The sequence below is a fragment of the Bos taurus genome, chromosome 7 (genome assembly GCF_002263795.3).
Source record: "Bos taurus isolate L1 Dominette 01449 registration number 42190680 breed Hereford chromosome 7, ARS-UCD2.0, whole genome shotgun sequence".
Classification (NCBI taxonomy): domain Eukaryota; kingdom Metazoa; phylum Chordata; class Mammalia; order Artiodactyla; family Bovidae; genus Bos; species Bos taurus.
In genome coordinates, this window is record NC_037334.1 from 73905575 (window position 1) to 73924868 (window position 19294).

A 19294-nucleotide genomic window follows, 5' to 3' on the forward strand; every position below is an offset into this window, starting at 1 on the left:
GTCCCTATTCTGTTTATTTTTGTTGTTATAAATAATTCTACAATCAATATCTATATATATCTCAGATACTATATATATTTCCCAGAATTTTCATAGAACAAATACCAACAATTGGCTTTGTTGAATATAAAGGCATAAGCATTCAACAGAGTCTAAGCAGATATCAGAAGGTATACTCAGAGAGATAAGTGAAGAAAAATGAATGGAGGGGTTACTTGCAAGGTTATGGGCAAGGTTAAGATCCACCAATAAAAGGATGCGGTGGTACCATGGGTCTACCAGGAGTGGAAAGTCATTCAGTTCTGTTCAGTCGCTCAGTCATATACGACTCTGTGATCCCACAGACTGCAGCACGCTGGGCTTCCCTGTCCATCACCAACTCCCGGAGCTTGCTCAAACTCATGTCTATCATTACCATCTGAATTAGTGTCCTATTGCTCCTGTATCAGATAACCACAAACTTAGGGACTTAATGACAGCACAAATTCATCATCACCTCTGAACAGTGGAAGTCTCACTGGCTAAAACAGAAGGGTCTTCTAAGCTGAGTTTTTGCTGGATACTCTAAGGGAGAATATGCTCTTTGCTTTTCAAGTTTATAGAGGCTCCCTGCACTTCTTGGCTAGTGGGTCCTCTTCCATCTTCAAAAACAGCAATCACATCAGTACAACCTATTTCCTTCCTCACATGTCCTGTTCTAGCTCTGAACTCTGACCTGCAAGAACCACTGAGATAACATTGTCACTTAGTGGCTCAGTCGTGTCTGACTCTTTGTGACCCCATAGACTGTAGCCCACCAGGCTCCTCTGTCCTTGGAATTATCCAGACAAGAATACTGGAGTGGGTTGCCATTTCCTTCTCCAGGGGATCTTCCCAACCCAGGGATCGAACCCAGGTCTCCCTCATTGCAGGCAGATGCTTTACTGTTTGAGCCACCAGGGAAGCCCAAATAACAGCACCTAACAATCCTGGAAAATTTAAATCTATTCATCTCCAAATCCTTAACTTAATCCCATCTACAAACCATCTCCCCCCACCCACCCTTCTTTTTTTTAACCAAATAAGGTACACTTATTCACAGATTCTGAGGATTAGAACATGAGCATCTTTGGGGGGACAATTATTCTGCCTATCATACCTCTCTAGTCCTAACAAGAGGAAAGAGCCGTAACGAGACCCAGAACATGCTGCAGAACAAGCCAACAGGAGCTGTGACTTTGGACAAATGATACAGCCATTTCCAATAGTGGTCAGACAGAGAGGGAGGGTGAGGATAATTACCCAGAATTCTCTTCTCCTTCATAAAGCAGCCTGTTATTTGATCAGTTGGTCAAACCAAATAGATAGTGGAAGACAAGGAAACCCACTCAGATAGTGTGGGCAACAGAGGTTAGCCTCACTGGGGCATACTGCATAGTGAGAGGGTAGAAAGTCAATCTAGAGGAATGGATGGAAATTATCCAGAAAATCTCTCCCCAAATTAGCACATAACAGCATAGTCTCTTTGTTTTGTATACTAGTTATCATAATTCTCTGATGATAAAGGTGATATTTATGTCATTTCAATGGTTTCTATTGCATGAAAAAAGTAATCGTTAAAAAGAATCACAGTGGAATTCTAGAGACCATGTATTCTATTCAGCACAAATAACTTTCCAACTGACTTTACAACCATCAAGCAAATGCCTTCAGAAAACTGCTTTCTGGGAGTTAATGTGGGTTAATAGCCATGGCCCTATGGTGAGCCCCATGGCAAGGATGCCATGTCAGGCAGTGATTTGCAGTCCAAAGCAGCCTGGAGATGTTTTAGAGAGAGTGGACCTTCTGATCCAGTATTTCTCATTTGCTATTGCTCAGTTTTAAAACGGCAAGGCTTCTGAGTCAGTGTAAACCCAAGGATACAATTCTGAGTTCAAGGCTAAAAATGGCAAAACCAGTCTTAATAGCAAAAATAGCAAAACCAAAATGACTAGAGGACAATTAAAACTTAATTGATATAACTTAACTGGAAGTGATTACAGTTGAACCATTTGGAGACCAGATAAATTCAACAGGCTCTTTGAGCCTAGTGTCCAGCCATGTACAAGACTATGACTGCCTCACTGAGCAGAGTCCTCACTCCTTTGAAAGTCAGGAGAGGAAGTAAGTCCTCATTAGGACCAGATTTTAACCCTCCTGAACAGAAGATTGGGCAAGTCTACATGGTACTTCAGTTTAGTTCCTTTCCTCTTCTAAACATCTACTGACTCTGTCTTCCCTTTCACTCTTTGATTATTTTTTTTTTTCTTTCCAAAAAAGACTTGATCCCTTTGGAAAGTAAGGAAGATGTGATTCAATTCAGTAAATACATTAAGCACCCATCATATGCCAAACATTGAACTATGCTTTGGAGCTGTCATGGCATAGGGTTTGTCTGTATAAAGTTTACAGTATCACGCCAAAAAGTATTAAGTTTGAAATGCAGTGCTGCTGCTGCTGCTGCTACTAAGTCGCTTCAGTCGTGTCCAACTCTGTGCGACCTCATAGATGGCAGCCCAAGAGGCTCCCCCGTCCCTGGGATTCTCCAGGCAAGAACACTGGAGTGGGTTGCCATTTCCTTCTCCAATGCATGAAAGTGAAAAGTGAAAGGGAAGTCGCTCAGTCGTGTCTGACTCCTAGTGACCCCATGGACTGCAGCCTACCAGGCTCCTCCGTCCATGGGATTTTCCAGGCAAGAGTACTGGAGTGGGGTGCCATTGCCTTCTCCATGAAATGCAGTAGTTGGTAAGAATTATTAATGCATAACTAATGATTCTGATTACAAAATTCTTATCCCTTCTCAGATCCAATATATGAGAAGTTGCCATGGGGCACAAGATAAAGGATCTTGATAGAAAATGAAATCAATTTTATTCCATCTCTGTTTTTTTTACAAGTAAATAAGATTGTAACCTTAGGGGGTGGAAAATCGGCTCAGACTTTTCTAATGAGAGATATGGACCACATGGAACTCCCAAGTTTACCTCTTATATCACATATAAACTATGCATGAAATTTCACATAAACATCACAAGTACCAGTACTTCCTTTGAAAAAGAATGAAGAGGATGGATACAGTTCATTATCAGCAGACCTGTTATTATGTTTATTTATATTTATACTAGTTAACTTTACAAAATGCAGTTCTTAACACTGGTCACAAGTTTTACTATACAATTCCATGTAGAACAAAATTAAGATAACATTTTAGCACTTGGAAAATATTCTACAAAGATGTATGAAAAGAATAATCCAGTTGTGAAAATTAATGCAAATCCATATCCATTCTTCATTTCTTAGCTTGAGATTATGAACTCTGACCAGATGAGGAACCCCTTAATGCTATTTACCCTAATCTGTGCTATATACATTTGCCAACCAAGATTTAGGCACATAAAAATGGTCTTTTTGTCACGTGACCTGAAATATCAGTTTTCTCCATTCACAGCCTTAATACCTTTTAGCCTTATCTCCCTTGACTAGAGTCACATGATCCTTGAGCTGCACAGAGATCTTAGTCACTTTGAAGGTCAGCTTTCAGAGAGAGCTTTCCAAGGAAAATCAAGACTTCTGCCACCCATTCCAAAATGAACCGTGAAAGCCACATATGTTCAAAGCAAATCAGGACCTGCAGCTTTTCTGGGATCCTAACACTGGGTACTTCAAAGTAAAGTTCTGAGTGGACTACCTGGTGTATTTTAAATCAGAAAACCACAAAGATAACTTCCAAGTTTGTTAGCTAGACAGATAGATTGATATAGACAACAGATAAATTATACGAAAAAATGATAAAAATATTTATGATGTTTAGAGCATTGGAGATCATTGCTTTTTAAAGAAAATCCTCATCTGAGTTTTCTAAAATCCTCAGTTATTCACATGAATTAATCTTATAATCAGAAAATGGATATGTTTTTAAATTTTAAAACTGCTGTGGTAAAATCTAGATTTTAAAAATACATTTTATGTAGTCAGCTTAGAAAAGAACTTTCTTAGAGAACAAGACACTCTTCTGGTAAAGCAGACTGCAGTGCAGTGGTACATACATATTCATACACACAAAACCACACATACAAGAGAAAGAGTTTCTTTAAATGTTCAGTGTTCTGAAGACCAGAAATAGAGCACGTTCACTTTCTGCTATAGCTCACACACATTCCCTTTGTCCTCTTCTCCAGGCCCTTCCTGTGTCAGATGGCATTTCAAGAAGCTATTTGAAGACAGCCCTTCCTACACTCACACCTCCACTTTCATTCTTCTCTTTCTGAAAAATACAGAAAGTGCTCAAGGGAAGAACCAAGGTAATAGCTCTGGAGATCAGAGTTCTCCTTTCATTTCCATCACTAGGGGAGCTCATGTGGCAACAGTCAGTCTGTGTTCCACCATCCCACAGTGTGGTATTCAATGTTTCTACGGTGACAGGGCCCCAAAAATGGGTTATGGTAGCCCTCCTCCAATTAGTCACAACTACTTTGCTGTGAGGCTGATGGAATAATGTTGCAGCATTCCTTTTCCCTAATGTGGACTGCTTAAGAATGATTAAACAGTCTGCTTTGCCCTCCACAGTACCCACACAGAGATAATGAAGTGACCTGTTTAGAGGACACAGTGGAAGGCGCATATTGAATTTTTTTTTTTAATATTATAGATCCTCACATCTTACAAGGACCTTGAAGGTCTTCTACTTCATGCATCTATTTAATTTTTCACTCATTCAAAATATTTGTTAAGCACTTAATAAGTGCTAGAGGCCCTTCATGGATCACAGCCTTGTCCTGGCAAAGGGGCTTGTGTAACTCAGTGAAGCAGTGAGCCATGCCATGCAGGGCCACCCAAAATACTCTCCAAAATAGTGGAGAGTAATTACAAAATGTCAGAGAGAGGAGTGAATGGCAAACCACTCCAGTATTCTTGCCATGAGAACCCCATGAACATGAATAGTATGAAAAGGCAAAAAGATAGGACATTGGAAGATGAGCCCCCCAGGTCAGAGGATGTCCAGTAGGCTACTGGGGAAGAGCAGAGGATGATTACTAATAGCTCCAGAAAGAATGAAGATGCTGAGCCAAAGCGAAAATGATGCTCAGCTGCTGATGTGTCTGGTGGTGAAATAATGTCCAGTGTTGTAAAGAACAATATTGCATAGGAACCTAGAATGTTAGGTCCATGAATCAAGGCAAATTGGAGGTGGTCAATCAGATGGCAAGAGTGAACACTTACATTTTAGGAATCAGTGAACTTAAATGGACTGGAATAGGCGAATTTAATTCAGATGACCAATATATCTACTATTGTGGGCTAGAATTCCTTAGAAGAAATGGAGAAGCCCTCACAGTCAACAAACGAATCCAAAATGCAGTACTTGGGTGCAATTTAAAAAACTACAGAATCATCTCTGTTAGTTTCCAAGGCAAACCATTCAGTATCAGTAATCCAAGTCTATGCCCCAATCAGTAATGCTGAAGAAGCTGAGATTAAATGGTTCTATGATGACATACAAGACCTTCTAGAACTAACACCAAAAAAAAAAAAAAAAAGGTTTCCTTTAAATCATAGGGGACTGGGATGCAAAAGTAGGAAGTCAGGAGATACCTGGAGTAATAGGCTTATTTGGCCTTGGAGTACAAATGAAGCAGGGCAAAGACTAACAGCTTTGCCAAGAGAACACACTGGTCATAGCAAACATCCTCTTCCAACAAGACAGGAGTCTACACATGGATATCACCAGATGGTCAATATTGAAATCAGACTGATTATATTCTTTGGAGCCAAAGATGGAGAAGCTCTATACAGTCAGCAAAAACAAGACATGGAGCTGACTGTGGCTGGCTCAGACCATCAGTTTCTCATAGCAAGATTCAAGCTTAAACTAAAGAAAGTAGGGAAAACTACTGGTTCATTCAGGTTTGATCTAAATCAAGTCCCTTATGATTATAAAGTGGAGGTGATGAATAGATTCAAGTGTTTAGATCTGGTAGAAAAAAGAACTATGGAGAGAGGTTTATAACATTGTTCAGAAGGAAGTGACCAAGGATATGCTCAAAATCCTTCAAGCTAGGCTTCAGCGGTACATGAACCAAGAACTTCCAGATGTACCAGCTGAGTTTAGAAAAGACAAAAGAACCAGAGATCTGCTGGATCACAGAAAAAGCAAGAGAATTCCAGAAAAACATCTACTTCTGCTACATTAACTAAGCTAAAGCCTTTGGGTGTATCACAGCAAACTAGAAAATTCTTAAAGAGGTGGGAATACCAGAGCACCTCCTGTCTCCTGAGAAACCCATATGCAAGTCAAGAAGCAACGGGACATGGAACAGCAGACTGGTTCAAAATTGGGAAAGGAATATGACAAAGCTGTATATTGTCACCCTGCTTATTTAACTTCCATGCAGATACATCATGCAAAATGCCTGGCTGGCTGAATTCCAAACTGGAGTCAAGATTGCCTGGAGAAATATCAATGACCTTGGATATGCAGGTGATCCACTCTAATGATAGAAAGTGAAGAGGAAGTAAAGAATCTCTTGATGAGGGTGAAAGAGGAGAATGAAAAAGCTGGCTTGAAATTCAACATTAAAAAAACTAATATCATGGCATCTGGCCCCATCAATTCATGGCAAATAGAAGGGGAAAAAGTGGAAGCAGTGACAGACTTTATTTTCTTGGCCTCCAAAATCACTGCAGATGGTGACTGCAGCCATAAAATTAAAAGACTATTGCTCCTTAGAAGGAAAACAATGACAAACCTAGAAAGCATATTAAAAAGCAGAGACATCACTTTGCCAACAAAGGTCTGCATTGTCTCAACTATGATTTTCCCAGTAGTCATATACGGATGTGAGAGTTGGACCGTAAAGAAGGCTGAGCACTGAAGAATTGATGCTTTTGAACTGTGGTGTTGGAGCAGGCTTTTGAGAGTCCCGTGGACATCAAGGAGATCAAACCAGTCAATACTCTAGGAAATCAACCCTGAATATTCATTGGAAGGATTGATGCTGAAGCTTAAGCTCCAGTACTTTGGTCACCTGATGCGAAGAACCAACTCACTGGAAAAGGTCCTGATGCTGTGAAAGATTGAAGGCAAAAAGAGAAGAGAGCAGCAGAGATTGAGATGGTTGGATGGCATCACCGACTCAGTGGACGTGAATTTGAGCATACTCTGGGAGGCAGTGAAGTACAGGGAAGCCTGGCATGCTGCAGTCCATAGGGTTGCAAAGAATCAGACACAACTTAGTGACTGATTCACTGATTCACAGTAACTTAGTGAACACACACAAGTGTTAGAGGTCATGTTCCATGCTGAGGACAGAATAATAAAGTCATAGAAACGCGCTTCTTTTTTAGAAAATAAAGTATTCCATTATTTAATAACTAACTGACTACATGCTGTGTATGAGACACTGGGGCATTAAGTCTAGAAGAGTAAACCTATAGCAAAGGTAGGGATCTATACATATTGTATACTTGCCCAGCCTTCAACTGCCAGCTCCTAAATTTCTTTGCCTGGGTGCATTTGGGTTGGTTATTGCAGTTAATTTTGTTTTTTTACATGGTAGGTTACAAGCGTTAGGAAATTAATGTCCTCTCTTCCAATTCCCTGACCTCTTCTCAGTTACCTTCAAAAGTTAACTGAGGGGAGCTGGTGGCAGGGTGATTAACTACACTGTTTTATCTGGGATAAAGGGCTTACCCTGTGCTAAAAGTGTAACTTTTAGCATAACCAAGATAGTATATGAATATGCCAACTCTGTCCTAGCCTGGGATAACTGTAAGGCACAGATTTTAAAGTGGCTCCCAGAATGCCTCAACATGTTAATATCCACTTATCCAGAGTGGCACTTGAACTCTTCACTGTCTATTTAGCTTCCCTATTTCACTTCCTTTTTGTCCCCAGTTTCCCAAGACACCTGTAAAATTATCTGCACTTGAATAATCCCTCTCTAAGGCTATTCTTCTAAAGAAAACAAGGCTAAAATAAAGTCATGATACCTATTCTTAAAGGAAGATAAAGTGTAGTTACAAAGTCAGACAAGAAAATGGGCAATGACACTAGTGTGATGAATTCTATTATCAGGAAAACCACTCTGCACTCCAGAAGAACATAGGGGGATCTTGGTTAGAGAGAGAGAAGGCTTGTAAGAGAAAACTCCATCTAGACAGAATCATGAAAGATGGGTTACAGTTAACTCACTGAATGGAGGAGGAAGGATAAAAATTTTAGGCTGGAGGAAAAAAAAAAAATCTTGTTAAAATCTTAGAATGGAAAAGAAAGTGCACCCCGCTTAGGGATCTACGAATAGGGTCCAATGGTTGGAGCTTAGAATGAAGTAAGCAGTTGGACAGAGAAGAAGAAACAGATTTAAAGAGGTACTAGGTCACTCACGAATGACCTTTCCTCGCCTGGTAAGGAGAGCAGACATTATCCCGAGGGCAGCAGAATGGCATTGACAGGCTTGAAGTAAGCAAGGAAATGACATGATTGGATCTGACTTCACAAAATCACTCAGACTGCATTGTGAAAAATGGATTGGAGGGGTCATGACCTGAAGCGGGGAGACCAGCTAGGAAGCTGCAATTCAGGGGAGGGTTAGTAGTGTTTTGAACCATGGGGATAAGTAGAATGTGCTGTATTTTCAAGGTATTAAGGAAGGAGAAGTTAGAAAATTTGTGATTTACTAGATATGGTTTGTAAGACAAAAATTCTTGCTTGAGTAAATGGAAGGAGATTGGAAAATCATTGCAATAGAGAAATAAATGAAATATTTCAGTTTAGATCTGTTGGATTTGAGTTTTTGTGGAGAAACCCTTGCATATTTATCATTAGAAGCAGTATTAAAAATAAATAATGGTAAGGAATGGGGAATCAAACACATCTGGATTCTAGCTGTATGCAGTGAGTAATTTATTAAACATCTTCAAGACTCAGTTCATTCATCTTAAAATGGGGACACTTTATGGTGAAATAACTCAAGAAATGGAAATTTCAGAGAATTTGGTCCATGGTTATTTCTCAATTATTATGATCTTTACATTTAATAGTAGTATTATCATCCAAGTAGTGATAATATAGTAGATGCTTGGATCTGAGATATTTAGATTGGAGACAAGAAGGGGAAAATGAGATAAAAGTATAGTCTAAATTATTAGAACATAAAACAGTACATGAAGATCAGGGAATGAATATGATAACTGAAGGAAAGTGTTTAGAATAAAAAAAGAGTAACCCTGAGTTAAAATAAAAGAAAATTCTTACAAGGAAGCCCAGTAGGACACAGCAAGAAAAGTGTAGCATCTCAGCAACCTCAATCCCTCTGAAGTTCAGTGTGATGCAAGGAGAGGTTCATGAACTGATCAGATTCTGCACAAAGGTTAACTCAACCTAGGACTGAGAAGTTTCCATTGAATTTAGTAGCCAAGAAGTAAACAGTGGTTTTATCTACAACAATTTCAGCTGAGTGGAGGTGGCAGAAGTCAGACTGGAGTTGTCTGAAGTACAAATGCAAGGTGAAAAAAATAGAGACAGCAATTGTAGGCAACTTCTTTAAGATACTGGGATGTGGAGGGAAGGAGAGAGATAAGAAAATAGCTCTAGGGAGCCTAAAAGAGGTGAAGGCAAAGTTTAATCTTTTAAAGATGGGAGAGAATTTCACAGGTTTAAATACTGTTGGGAAGGAGCCAAAGAAAACAAAGGTTGAAGACTAAGAAAATGAATTCTATCAGGGATGACCCAGATTCTTAAGGAGACTGAATGTAGTGGGACCTGATACATAGGTGAAGGGAAATGCCATTCACTTCATGATTGAAGAAAGAACAACAAAAGATTGGTACTGAGGTGTGTGTGCCATTTGTCAAAAAGATATGATGCACCTGATGCATCGTAAGATCCAGGAAGGAGATGGAAGGCGATAAATATTGACTGAGATGGTGAAGGGTCACAGAATAAATCTAAGTCATGCAAATTCACAAACACCAATCCAGATACAAAGAATCAGAATCTCTGTGTATCTGACCCTAAGGTTATATTTTTAAACAACATCCTAAATAATTTCTATGAAATAGAAACATTTCCTGATTCATGAAGAAGCATTTGGGAAGTGACTTAGTTGGCACTAAAAAGAACAGGTGAGAGAAAGAGATGAAACAAGACTATGGAGATCAGAGGAAAGAGATACTGAAAATAGCAATGTCCAGCTTACTGGTGTTGACTGAAGGTCAAAGGTCTTGAGAACTGATAAAGACTCAAGTTATGTTGTTGGATGAGTGATCCATATAGACACTGAAGAAACTGAGATTTTTTTAGGACTTAGAGCGAGAAGCAAGGCTGTAAGTCAGATATTTAATTCTCCAGTAAATGATGAGGAGCAATAGGAAGATCCGTAAATGTCACCAGTGAAGTAAGCAGTGACAGAGCTGAAAGTCATACTTCTCAAATGATTTTTACTATTTAACCTAATGTTATACATTAGAAAGGTGTAAATGCCTGAAATAGTTTCTCAAAACCAAGAATCATTGTGCTCTCATAAAGCAAATGTGTTGGTACAGAAGAATAAATGGAACCAGAGAAACAAAGTAAATTTTTCTACATGAAATTCCTTTGATTTCTGCTTTAATTTGTTCTCCCTTACATCACCTCTATATTTTACAAAGAAAGGGAGACCCATAGACTTAAGTAACTCGACAAAAGTTAAAAAGTTAGCCAATGATAAATTACATCTAAGACACAAATATCAAATGTGCTTGCCAAAATACCTCACTGATTTATGTGAATTTTCAAGAGTCTTGTCTAGTTGTAAAGGATAGACAGCAATAGAGTCAAATTTGCCAGGGTTAGTTACTATGGCCTGAAGCAGAGTTAACCAGTATCGAGAAGACTGACTTACTGTCCAATCACTTAACCTGAGCACTTGGGAGAATCTAGCTCTAAGAGGTTAAATTGTTTTCACTCTGAATTAGTTTCTCGGTTGACAATGAAGGAAATCAATTCTCTCACAATCCACAAGGCCAGAAGGTCAAGATCAAGTTGTCAACAAATCTATGCTCCCTCCAAAGGCTCTAGGGCAGAATTCTTTCTTGTCTCTTTTGGTTTCTGGTGGCTCCAGGATTTTCTTGATTTTGTGCCTGCGTAACCTCAATCTCTGCTTCTGTCTTCACAGGGCTTTCTCTTCTCTATGTGTCTTTCTCTCTCTATATATGTGTTTTGATTTCTCCTGGATAATTAAATATATACATAAATATATATACACACATAAATATATATATAAATATATACATAAATCTATACACATAAATATATATACTATATATATATATAGTCTATTCAGGATGCTATAACAAAATAATATAGACTAGATGTCTTATAAACAACAAAAATTCTAGATGTCTTATAAACAACAAAAATTTATTTCTCATTGTGTTGGGAGCCTGTGAAATCCAAGATCAAAGTGCTGGCAGATTTGATGCCTGGTGAGAGCTCACTTCCTGATTTAAAGATGTCCATCTTTTCACTTTGTCCTTACATGGTGGGAGGAGACAGGGAGCTCTTTGGGGCTCCTTTTATAAGGGCACTAATCCAGTCCAGCAGGGCTCCATTCTTAGGACCTGGTCATCTCCCAAATGTCCCACCTCCAAAGACCATTGCACTGGAGAGTGGTTTTCAATGTACAGATTCTGGAGGTACATAGACTTCAGTCTATGGCAGTCAGTCACCCGTCTCTCAGCTAGAATTCTACCACTGGTGAATTATAACACAGAAAGCTCCATTTCTTGCTCTACAAGCAGCTTTGAGGTATCTAAATTATTCACAGTCTCCCATAAGGGCTCTGCGAGTCATTAGATGATCATTATATAATGTTGTTAGTCCACAAACAAGGAAATGATATACCAGGGGTATAGAAGTTAATAAACAGCCTAAAATATTAAGGGTTAGATCTCAGGGATTCTGTAAATTCTCTAAACTCGTGTGTATTTTTTCCAACTCAAATCAAAAAAGAACCTTCAGTGTACATAATTTGAAAGAAATGCTGGTGGTCATGTTCATCCTGTCCTGCCTACTAACATTTCTCTCCAGACTAACTGCATCAATTTAGACTCTCACCAGAAAAAAATGGGAGCGAATAATGTTTTCATACTCCTGCTGATACATAGTACCTTACAATTTTTAATATTTTTTCTAAGCTATTGCGTGTGAAATTGTGCTGCTTTGTTTTAAATTGCATTTCTTTTATACTAACGAGTTTCCAAATCTTTCCTTATCTTTGTGATCATGCAAATCTCTTTTGTAAATCAGCTGTTCATATAAATGATATGTTTTTCTTCATATCTCTTTATTTATTCTGCTTTTTGATCTTCTTCATAGTAGGCTTTGTTTTTGTGTGGTCTGCATAGCTAGCCTTTGTTATAAATGTGTAGATGTTGTAAATACCTTCTCTCAGTTTGTCCACTGTTTTTTAGACTTTCTGTTGTGGCATACGGAAGTTTTCAATTCATTGTCATTAAGTTTCTGTATTTTTTCTTCAGCAAGTTTTCCCTAAACAGTGAATGAAAACTATATTTGTATACTTAATTGTAACAGTTCTGTGATTTTAATTATTTTTAAATTACTTATTCCTATTGGAATTTATTTTTGTGTGATTTAAAGGATTTAGTGTATATACTGAACTGCTTAATTCAAAAAAATTATTCATGAACCAATTACCTCCCACATTAAAGTACATGCTATTCTGTTTACAATATCCAAGACACAGAAGCAACCTAAATGTCCATTGACAGAGGAATGGATAAAGATGTGGTACATATATACAATGGAACATTATTCAGCCATTGAAAAGAATGAATTATGCCATTTGTAGCGACATGGATGGACCTAGAGATGCTCATACCAAGTGAAGTAAGACAGGGAAAGAGAAATATCATATGATATCTCTTACAAGTGGAATCTAAAGAGAAATGATACAAATGAACTTATGCACAAACCAGAAACAGATTCACAGACTTACGGTTACCAGGGGTGAAGGATGGGGGGAAGGGATAATTAGGGAGTTTAAGATCGACATGAACACACTGCTGTATTTTAAATGGATAACCAACAAAGACCTACTGTCTAGCACAGGGAACTCTGCTCAATGTTATGTGGCAGCCTGGATGGGAGGGGAGTTTAGGGTAGAATAGATACATGTATATGTATGGCCTAGTCCCTTTGATGTCCACATGAAACTATCAAAACATTGTTAATCAGCTATACTCCAATATAAAATTAAAAGTTAAAAAATGTATATTCTTCTTCTGCCATACAACATCAATATATATTTATTTTCAGAATCTGTATCTGATCTATTTACTTACTGGTCTACCAGAGCATAACATAATGTCCACACAAATTTATAAAGGATATGGTAATATATAATATATGCCTTGCTGAAGTTATGTTAATATAAACTTGAAGCAGCCATTAAGAAGAGATTGATTATTATAAGCAACGTACACCCATGTAATATGTTACTATGCAGCAGCTAAAATAAAGGTGTCGATCTAAGCTCACTGACATTAAAAAAATCCATAATACATTGGTAAGTGGAAAAAGCACACTGTAAAATGATATCTATTTATAGATAGATATAAAAGTTGCAAAGTTGGATTTTGCACTTACAGTCCATATGTAAAGAAGGCATACTACTCCTATATATACAGATACACTGCATCATAAATGAATATTTTTCAAATATATAAGAGTTTACACTAAATTCCTGAGAATGCTGATCTCAGCACAGTATGTCATGTTTAGGGTATGAAGAGGAAAGAAAGGAAGGACATTCAGGAGAGAAGAAGAGAAGCAAAAGGGAGGGCAGGTGGGTAGGTGGAAGGAGGAGGAACAAGTGGAAGGAGGAGGAACAATTGGAAGGGGAAACGCTATTTTACTCTTTCTACCTGTATGTATGGTTTTAAATTTAGACAATGTACATGGTTTACTTTTATTATCAGAAAAAAAGGAACCATAGATGTGCACATATCAGTTTCTATAATGATACCCACATCCAGAGCTACATAGTTAATCGGGTATTACTAAGTAAAAACAAAACATACGTTTTTTTCTCTCACAAGTTAACAGAACATGTGCAAACGCATTAGCGGTATTAATTTGGAGAATTATACTGAAAGGTATGTGAGATGTTGTATAAGCTGGAGTGGTTAGAATATCCTATTTGATGGGTGACATCTAAGTAGAAACCTGAATTGAGCAGGGGTAGGAGTGTCACCTGAAAGCCAAGGGGTCTTGTCTAAGACCACGTCCCTCTGCAGTAAGAAGTAAGACTTTCAGACAATGCACTAAATTCCTATTTCCCTTCATAAGAACTTTTCAGAAGAGATGCTATTATCCCCTTTTTAGGAAACATACAAGATAACCTGGCTATCCCTCAGAGACAGGAGGGACCCCCCACCCAAAATTTGGTTTGGGTGTAGAGAGTGATAACACACACGCACCTACAGATGCAAATTAAGTGCTGCAATTCATGGGAAATCACTCTTTAGTTTCCTCATTGATTGAGGTGTGTTGTTGACTGATACATTGTAAAAGGCTGCTAGTCAAAGTCCATTCTTAGCATTTTCCCCCATCAGTTTTCTGGCCCATAACAAGGCACACACTTGTGCCCCACCTCTCAAAAAATATTTACAGATTTACCTAATTGTCTACATAGAAAATTCAGGGATGACCATCTCCCTGAAACAACCTTTTTAAAGAATGACCTTGAACAAGACACCTGTCTACTCTGAGGCTCATTCTCCTCTTCTGCAAGGTAGAGCTGATAATGCCTCACAGAGTAGATGCAAAGATATATGAAATACTGTATAAAAGCAAATAGAAAGCTTGAGCCTTAATACACATTCAAGAAATTAGAAATACTAATATTATTACTATGAAAATGTTTTTCGTGCAGCACCAATGAAAGCTGATTATTCAGTAATGTCCTCCTCTGACCTTCAGTTTTTTTAAGGCTAGATAGAACTAAAAGATTCAGTTTACATATCATTATTAATGTAACACTTAAAATTGCATTTTAATGTGCTTTGTAAACTCCAACAAAACCAACTGAATGAATGTGATCTATTCCTTTGGGAAAATAGAATTCTAAGAGAAAATCAGAAAGTTCAGGATTCAGTTCTCTATGAGAACTACATCTTTTCTGTACTGGCTTCCCGCCTACCCCCTCACTGCCCCTCAACGAATAAAACTGTGTTTGTTTCTACAATATGTCTTCTCATACCATCCACAGAGAACTGGAAAACTAGAATACTTTTTAATGTAGACTTTATTGCTCCCCAGAAATTGAGCTAGAAGAAGGTGAGAATCTATTACAGTTGGCTAAAGAGAAATGTTTAGTGATAAATTATCTATCTGAGCATGTACACTGGACACACAAAATAGCATGCAAGTGTCAAACTGAATGCAAACATGATTAGAATAAAGCTGTTCTGTGTCAGGGCCCTACTTAAATAAAAGTGACAAGTTCTGACAGAATTTCTGTCTGGTGTGAATGAAAAGACTGAGCAAGCAGCATTGAGACGATTTCTGAAATAGCTTTTTGTGAACAAAACATTAAAAATCCAAAACGGTTCTGCTCTATACCGTCTGCAGACATACTCTGGAAACGAAAAGCACTATACTTTTCCAAAAGCCACACTTCTAACAGACTCCGATGGTGTGGTCTTTCTCCTGTCATCTCTCACTTCTAACTGGACTTGGGTCTTTGATTAGCTGTGGGTAAAACACTGCAGGTTTTCAAAACTACAAGGGAAAGCCAGGCTTAAAGGGCCACTACATTCCGATCTCCAAGGTCTGGTCATTCTCTCCACTAATTTATTTCCCAAGAGAGCACCTCACCTTCCCAGAGGCAGCTGTGTGCCTTCCCAGAAAAGAGGAAGTTTCAGTGCAATTACAGTAGCTCTTGTTCCAGAGTCTATTGAGAACTAACAGTATGACTTGAATATGCCCTCTGCTTTATCTTTGAGTCATTTTACTTTATATAAAATAGGAATAACACTTTCAACAATGATTAGATCCATATACATGTTAGGAACTATGACAGACATGGAAAATTTAGACAACGTACTCTCTGCCTCTAAAGGCTTCAAAGTCCAGTGACTATTAACTGAGCAATTAGAGATGATTTAAAACAATATTTAAACCATAAAGCTCTATGTCAATGCAAGGATTCGCCAGAATATTTTATTCTACACCTATTCATACACATGCACATCAAAGATACAAAGAGAGAAAAACATTTGGAGGAACAGAGTTAGAAAAAACTTGTAATTACTACCATGTTCTGTGTACTTATATGTAATATTTGATTTTGTACTTGTGTTTTTCAAGAGGAATATGTATCACTTCCTTAATAAAATAAACAAATAAATGTTATTTCATCTGTATTTAGAAAAAAATAGATATTCACACAAGGATACAATTTTGTCATTTCCTTCTGATGCCCATGTTCCCCAAACTAACACAAATATGACCTCTCTCCTTTCTTGCAGACTATTTTCCTATAAGATGAGGGTAAAGGAAATGAGAGAGGGATGTGATACAAATTTTGTCACGATGGCTTTGAAAATTCTAGTGATCAGGTAAAGAAAAATCAGACCTGATGATCAATGCTGAATGGAGGCTGGAAGTTGTTTTGTTCAGTCTAATCCAAAGTGCTTATAACTTTGCACACTATATAACAAGTGCTCAGAACAGCTTTTGCTGCAGAAAGGTAAAGATGAGCTCCTGGGATCAAGTTTTAGCAATGACACATGAGTCATGAGACTTTTTTTCAAAAAGTCTTAGTTTTAAAGGAAATGGAAAGACAAGCCACAGACTGAGAAAAAATATTGACAAAAGACACATCGTAAAAACAAAAGACACTGCTAACCCAAATATGCAAAGAACCCTTAAAACTCAACAAGAAAATAAACAACCAATTTTAATATGGGACAAAGACCTTAACAGACACCTCACCAAAGAACATGCACAGATGCTAAATAAGCACATGAAGATATTCCATCTCATACGTCACCAGGGAAAAACAAATTAAAACAGCAATATGATACCATTTGGTACCCAGTAGAATGGCCAAATCTAGAACCCTGACAACACCAAACACTGGCTAGGAAGTAGAGCAATGGGAACTCTCATTCATCACAGGTGGAAATGCAAAATGGTACAGCCAGTTTGTAAGAGAGTATGGTAGTTTCTTACAAAAATAAACATACTCTTACTATATGATCCTTTTCTTTGGTATTACCCAAAGGGGTTTAAAACAGGTCACACAAAAATCTGCATATGGATGTTAATAGTAGTTTCATCTGTAATGACCAAAGCTTGGAAGTAACCATGATGTCCTTCAGTAGGATAATGGATAAACAAAACAGAAAGATATTGAAATATTATTCAGTGCTAAAAAGAAACAAGTTTTCAAGCCAAGAAAAGACATGGAGGAAGCTTAAATGTATATTTTTACCAAGTAAAATAAGTCACTGAAAAATGCTACATACTGCATCATTCCAACTAAATAATATTCTGGAAAACACAAAACTATGGAGTTAGTAAAAAGATCAGTGGAGATAGTATAAAGCGATTGTGGTCTATGGGGAGGATAAATAGGCAGAGTACAGAGGATTTTGAAGTAAGTGAAACTACTTAGTGTAACACTGTAATAATGGATCCATGTCTTGACACATTTGCCCAAACTTGTAGAATGTAGAACACCAAGAGCGAACCCTAAACTGGCGTTTGGGTGATAATGATACGCCAATGCAGGTTTACTAGCTGTAATAAAGGTACCATTCTGGTGGTGGTATTGATAAAGGGCATGGCTCTGCATGTGTGGGAGGAGAAAAGATATGGGACCTCTCTGTACCTTCCTCTCAATTTGGTTGTGAATCTAAAACTGCTCTAAAATGTCTTTAAAATGTCTCAGTTAATAAAAAGATAGTTTTGAAGATTCAAATCGTTTAGCAGAAATACTTTGCAGAAAAAGTCCTTGAATTGAATATGAACAAGTGTCCATGTCTGTTCCTGTCATAAAATACCTTCCCAGTCATTTGTGTGTGCTGAGGTGCACCGTCATGTCCAAATCTTTGCAACCCTATGGACTGTACCCTGCCAGGCTCCTCTGTCCATGGGATTCTCCAGGCAAGAATACTGCAGTGGGTTGCCATGCCCTCCTCCAGGGGATCTTCTCCATCCAGGGATCATGTCTCTTGTGTCTCCTTCACTGGCAGATGGGTTCTTTACCACTAGTGCCACCTGGGAAGCCCAGTCAACTGGGGATCAGTTCAGTTCAGTCGCTCAGTTGTGTCCGACTCTTTGTGACCCCATGACCCCAGCACGCCAGGCCTCCCTGTCCATCACCAACTCCCAGAGTCCGCAAGCAAAAGCAAAAGACCTAAATAATCATTTAATTGTATCAAGATATATTGTGTCAGCTATCTATTGCTGTGTAACCAATTTTTCCCCAAATTAGTATTTTAAAATAAAATTTTAAAGTCTCATGGCTCTTTTGGTTTTTGGCAAGCCTCCAGTCCTCACAGGCTGTTTTCCAGAGCAAGCAACATGGCAGCTTGCTTCCCCCACTAAAAATGACCCAAGAGAAAGAGCAGAAGTACCAGTGCTTCTATAGCTTATCGCAAGATACCATTAATTCTGCTTCATTCTATTTCTTAGACATAAATACTAAGTCAAGACCAATTCAAGGGAAGAGTATCAAAAAACGAGATAACACATTTTTAAAATCATCACAGATGGGCTCAATTCTGGAGGTGAGGGGGAGTCAGGATCATAGTTTTGGCTCAAGTATTAACAAACTGTCCCTTCTCCCCTCCCTCTGCTAGGGCCACGATCAGTTATATTCTGACTCAGTCAGTATTGTTGAAAAATATGACCCAACTGCTAAGTGTGCCTCTATGAAGGCCCTGGTGAATTCTGAGATGAATTTAAGAGTCCACAAAGACCAGTTTTCGTTTTCTTGGGTGGGTGGTTTCACTAATACTTATGGCAACTCGCAAAATATGATGACATTGTTTTCCAGGCCTTCATTTGTTCATTTTTGTCTTTCCTGTTTTTTTTTTTTTTTCTTTAATGCCCCAAAGGAAATTAATGTTGAACCTAGGAGGAGACAGAAACCAGGAGACATCTTTCCAGGCTAAATACTTGTGATGGCTTTAGCTCCTATTCTTACTACCAGAAGGTAAACTAGATTATTGAAATAAGAAAATAAATACCTTTTTTTTTCAATAT